We start from the raw sequence: 6,401 nt of genomic DNA, 5'->3' as shown, positions 1-6,401 counted from the left end.
ATTATATATATATATGTGTGTGTGTGTGTGTGTGTGTGTGTGTGTGTGTGTGTGTGTGTGTGTGTATGTAATCATCATCATCAAGTGTCAGACCTCCAAAAGACACCGTCGATCATGGTCTTCCATGTATTACTTTGATCGGATGTTCATTATAAAGTTACATTATCCTGATCTTTTCCCGTCCCCGATCTGTTCTGGCTCTCCAAGTAGGTTGTTCTGTGCCTACCCCTGCCGTGTCTACCTTCAGTTTTGCCAGTGGGAGCTTGAAGTTAAAGGCCTTTATGTCTATTTTGGTGTCCCCAAAAATTTCATTTATCTTTTCCTGATTTTTTTTTCTATCAGCGAGCGGCCCAAGTGGGCTCCTTCAAGTACTACATCATTTGAGTTCTTTTCTTTCCAAGATGTTCTCAGCAGTCCCTTAAGAAACCACATTTCTGATGCTTCTATTTTTTTTCAATGGCTTCAGGTATTGTCCAGCATTCACAGCCAGATACAAGGGTTGGACATACGAAACATTTCAGAACTTTCACTTGAGTAGTCATTGAGATGTTTATTTTGTTCAGGATTGGTCTCATTTTATTGAAACTACCCTTACCATTTTCGATTCCTTGCTTTATTTCTGTGGAACATTTAACACCAGACGTAGTTATATGTGCTTGTTATTTAAACTGTTGAACTTGTTTGATCTTTCCGCCTTTACTTATTAGATTAGGCTATAAATAGGACTTACTGCATTTTTTAGGTATCACCACGCCTTCTGTTTTCTTCACATTCAACAGTTACCCTTTACCTTCATTTTCCGTTACTACAGTGTCTAGAATTGATGGAAGGCCCGTTTCTGAATCTGCTATTAAATCAGTGTCATCGGCACATCTGGTGTTATTAATATTTTCGCCATTCACTTTGAGACTTGTGCATTTTTCTATATTTCTAAGGATTGTTTATCTGTACGCACTTTATAGAGGTCTGGTGACAAAGCACATCTTTGCCTCACTGCTCTTTAAATCTAGATCTATATTATTATTATATTTGTGAAAGATCGTCACTTTGGTCGCCTAAAACTTCCGAACCACTTTACTTTCGAATTAAAAAAAAAAAGTTAACGGTGGTTCAGAATCATTTAAAGGGTGCAAAGTTATATGAAGGAGTTTGAAGTCACTGTAGTTTAATGCTCAGTGTTTCATTAGTTCTGTTTAGATCTAATCTTGGGAAAGTCCGTCTTCAAAGATCCATTGTAAACAAGAGAGGTTTCCGTTCACAAGCAGTGCACACTGATCCACAACGACTTGACGATCGATTCTTTTGATTCCGTTCATCGAACGGGGTACTCAGCTAGTCTGCTTATATTTGCTGTATTCTGCACGTAGGAAAAATTATGCCTGTCCCATTTCATACTTTGTCTTATCCTTTTTATAAGCTTTGGTTTGTAAATATCTTTTCGTGTCTGTACATTTTCAGAACCAGTTCATTTTCTTTTTATATTATTATTATTATTATTATTATTATTATTATTATTATTATTATTATTATTATTATAATCGTTGTTGTTGTTATTGTTATCTTTATTATTATTATTATTATTATTATTATTATTATTATTATTGTTATTATTATTATTGATTTATTTTTATCATTGCTATTAATATTGTTATTATTATTATTAATATTATTATTATTATTATTATTGTTGTTGTTGTTGTTATTATTAATATTATTATTATTATTATTATTATTATTATTATTTATTATTATTATTATTATTATTATTATTATTATTATTATTATTATTATTATTATTATTATTATTATTATTATTATTATTATTATTATCATTATTATTTTTGTTTTTGTTTTTGTCCTCATTTCTTGGACATCTAGGTAACAGTAGCCGCAACAGCAGAAAAAGGACCGAGGGCACAAACAAATAAAAGGACAACTACTACCACTACACCACATACACCACTGTAACCATAGAAAACAGCTTCAACAGCAAACGATGAAAACAGCAGAAGTAACGACGCAGGTGGTTGGTGGGTGCTCTAGTGTCCATTTCTTTTAACTTTTCTATCAATTAATTATATACCGTCCTCATATCTCCTCTCTCTTCCATTTTCATGTGTATATTATACATCTTGCTCTCTTGTTGTAACACTCTAATCTTCGGCACTTACATATCTATATAACCTATTTATGTTGCAAGTGCCATAAAACTTTTTCTAAAACTAAACTAAAATGAAGAATGAAAGGGGGCTCTCGGGGCCTAGAGGTTAAGGTTTTGGCCTCTCATTCAAAGGTCCCGGGTTCGAATCCGGGTAGCGACCGAAACATTTTCTTCTGTACAATAGTCTCCTTTCACCTCCTTTCCTGCTTTCTAGCAATATTCTGTCGTCTGCTTTCGTCTCCTCTTTCTGCCCCCACCCCCTCACCTCCTTTGCCCCCTCCTCTGGGCTCCTGACTCTTTCTGCAGCCTTTCTACTGCTAATCCTTGACTCCTTCTTACAGCTGTCTTTCTGCCACACCCCTGATCTTCTGGTAGGAAGGATCTACACCTAGCCTTCTCTGACAAGGGCGAAAAATCTCGGAGGGCCCGTGTGCAAGTTGCACACGTTAAAGATCCCTTGGTGGTCTAAAATCGATATGGGTAGGCTTCGGCCGCCACCCGTGCAAAATTCAAAATTTCCTGCCAACTAAAAGTAATAGGTGTGTCCCGCGCACTCATATGACCTTATGCAGTTGCGAGCGCCGTAAAACACTTACAAAAAAAGAAGAAAAATGAAATACGGTTACAACGGTTTTTTTGGTGTAAGCGAATTCGTTCACGGCTGTCTGTATCAAGAGAAATAAGCGAAATATAGGAACAGAATTTATTATTTTCTCTGATTTAAATGAGTTGGTTCCCTTAGAAAATACAGATAAGGCGAAATGAAATTTTGCCGAGGGTCAGTGCACAGTTTCTGATGACGTAGGGCCCGTCTGATTTATCAGGAGAGTGAAAAAAGTGACAACACTGGCTACAGCAGTGTAGAATCTAACGTTGTTTTCTATTTTCTGCACATTTCGAATTGTTTGCTGGCTGTGGGATTCAAAGTACATCACATTTACTATCAAGTATAACCTGTGAGTAGACTCTCGTTTTTGTGCAGTATTTTGTAAAACGTTTCTCGAACACAGCTGATGTAAATTAAATTGATTTGAAAACAAAGAAATAGCAGTAGAGAGTAGGCCTACCGCCGGGGAGTATTGGAGTCCAGCTCTCTAGATCTAGACTATAGATGCAGTATTCTAGATCTAAATCTAGACTAGATCTAGATCTAGATTCTAATCTAGATTTAGATCTTGGTCCCCACTTCGGATCACTTCCTAATCAGAAGTCTACAGACTCCATCCAATTACCATTGATTAGTGCGGTGACCCTGACTGGCCAAGCCTTTGCCCAAGCGTAATCATTAAAACCGTTTGCGATCAGTGTTATCGCTGACTTTGACGTAGTGTCTGGGTCTTCGTCGTTATTATGACTCTAGATCTAAATCTATTTAAGTAAAAGCTTTTTAAGCTTAGAGATAGAGGCTCTATGGCTATGAGACTGACTGAGGTAACTGATGTGTATAACTCCATGTTATTATCACGTTGGTGCAGCCAGTTTGGGCTGAGTTTCGCAGAGGACCAACACTTACCATGACAAGGTCCACTGAGCTAACTCTGTAAGAGTTGGGTTTTATTTTTTATTTTTTGGGGGTAATTGTTTTACGGCGCTTGCAACTGCATAAGGTCATATATATATTGGTGCGCGAGACGAACTAAACTTTTTCAACTGGTAGGAAATTTAATTTTTTAATTTTGCCCGGGTTGTTGCCAAAGCCTACTCAACTCGATTTCGGACCACCAAGGGATCTTTAATGTACGCAACTTGCACATGGGACTTCCGAGATTTTTCGCCGTTGTCCGAGAAGGCTAGGTGTAGATCTTTCCTTCAAGAAGATCAGGGGTGTGGCTGAAAGACAGTCAGTATTTGAATGAGCCGAGGAGTTAATATAGTAGTAGTAGAAAGACTGCAGAAAGAGTCAGGAGCCCAGAGGAGGGGGCAACAGAGGTGAGGGGGTGGGGGCAGAAAGTGGAGACGAAAGTAGACGATAGAACATTGGAGAGCAGGAAAGGAGGTGAAAGGAGACAGTTTTTTATCTTAGAAGAAAATTTTTTACGTCGCTACCCGGATTCGAACGTGGGACCTTTGAAAGAGAGGCAAACATCTTGACCTCTAGGCCACGAGAGCCACCTAAGAGTTGATGCACTTTTATACTTTTATAGAGAGGTCCACCCCTGCCAGTGAGAATAGCTCATGACCCATTTGCTCACCCCCACCATGGTGTGGGCATGAGGCGAGGACTTCCCTCTGACCTCTCACACAAATGAAATCACCTAGGCTAGGCATTAGGTGGCTTACCCCATGTGGTTGGGAAATGACTCAAGAGCTCTTGGCGCTTGTTTCCTCAATGTAGGCCAACTACTGATTACCGTTGCCATATTTATATTATATATATATATAGCCTTTTAAAAAAAAAGAAAAAACAAGTCAAATATAGCCTTCAAAATAGTATAATTGTAAGGACCGGTAGGTATCAGATGCGTTCTGCTCTTAACATTTCGTTCTTGCATAACCATAGATCTATACGAGACCCATTATAAATAAACTTAACCTGAAACTATTTTATAAATCTCTACAACTTATTATTCTCTGTGCTGTTCTGTGTGTGTGTCTGTGCTATAGGATAATAGGTCTACTGCATGTAGCACGTGTCTGAGCAGGGTCTCACCCGTGGTGAGAACAGCCACTTCCTTTATTTATAGAAACTCTAGAAATCAAGTTGATGACTTACATTTTGGTACATTTGACGACTAGGCGATCTACCTTTTTAGAACGAGAAAGCAAATTTAACAGCTCTAGGACAAATTCAAGTCGTCTGGAATCCGCCATTACCTTCTTCTGTCGACTATTTAGAATATTGGATTTCCATTTTGGAAGGAAGAGGGATGGGGTGCAAAAACAATACAATGCCTACGGGGGGGGGGGGTTAGCTACAATTTTTTTTTTTCTCCAAAATTGAACCAAACTTTTCTGTGTTGTACCCCACTCAAAATATCCCCTCTTTTGTGTGTAGTTGGTCGGCTGGCCCTCTGCAGAACTCCTTCCGCCAGCTTATAAAATTTTCTTTCGAGAAAATTGTCTGTCCGTGTTAAAATAAAAATCTGGCTCATTTATCAGTAATATCAGCCAATGGCGTATGGGTATTTATTATAATGTGTGTTTATTTTTAAAAGAGGTGTTCGTCTCCCCCGGGATGAGAATACTCCACATATATATATTCCGCAGACAGGACAGTTAATTTTGAAGCTGTGCAGTCTACTAAAATTGTGTACATTGTTGACTATAGAAAAGCAGTTTCGGTATATAACCATTGCAGTTTTAGTGAGATATATGCAAATATTGCGCGGTGATTGTCTTTGAGTTTTTAGTTTGATATTAATTCTCTTACTTGTTTTAGGAGGGGGGAGGGGGGGGGGGGAGGAAATCTCTTGAAGCTTCTTCGAGGTGTGTAGCTAATGCTTTGGTCTACTTAAAAGCTTTGTTTTATATCTGCTTGGGAAGGTTTTAGTGGACTTAGTTTGTTCTTGTGTCAGATGAAAAGTATAACGGCCAGGTATTAGTTCAGGCGTATACAAATTTGTTAATTGTCCAGTGGTAGCTATTCATTATAAAGATTATTGTCAACCTGTATGACTCTGACTGCATACACACATTGTCACGTTCCTCCTCCGTGTAGCGCTATGTCTTCAGGTGCCTCTGATGGGTCCTGTTTTTAAACTGGTCTCTGCATTTTATATTTTTTCTTTTACTTTTGGTCGTTGCGTTGTGTGTGCTTTTCTTTACTTTTCTTTTTAGAGATTGGGGACTGGTTGCGTAAGATTTATCTTTGCCGTTACGTTGTTATATGGTTTTTTTTGTTCTTTTAAAATTAAAGTTGGTACTCATATAATATTTTATATTATAATATATTATACATATGTATGCCCACACATATTAGTTTAAGCCTACTTTTGTTCTCACAATTTTAGGTAATGTAACATATTATTTATATATATTATATGCACAAGCTCACTCACGTACTGACAAACAGATATGCACACACTTGGCTTTGCTTCTACACCCCTACAGAAGATCACTTTAATGCTTAAAAATGCATCATGTGTATGTATACGCTAGCCGCTAGAAATCAGTCGTGAATGCTGACAAACACACACACACATTTGCACCCTCTGACAGACATATATATCTCTCTCCATATATATATATTACTGTAGCACGCTCTAACTCACACACACACACACACACACACACACACATA

The sequence above is a fragment of the Aplysia californica genome, unplaced genomic scaffold, assembly GCF_000002075.1.
Source record: "Aplysia californica isolate F4 #8 unplaced genomic scaffold, AplCal3.0 scaffold01089, whole genome shotgun sequence".
NCBI classification, from domain to species: domain Eukaryota; kingdom Metazoa; phylum Mollusca; class Gastropoda; order Aplysiida; family Aplysiidae; genus Aplysia; species Aplysia californica.
The sequence above is the reverse complement of the archived record's forward strand: the minus strand, read 5'-3'. Positions refer to the sequence as shown.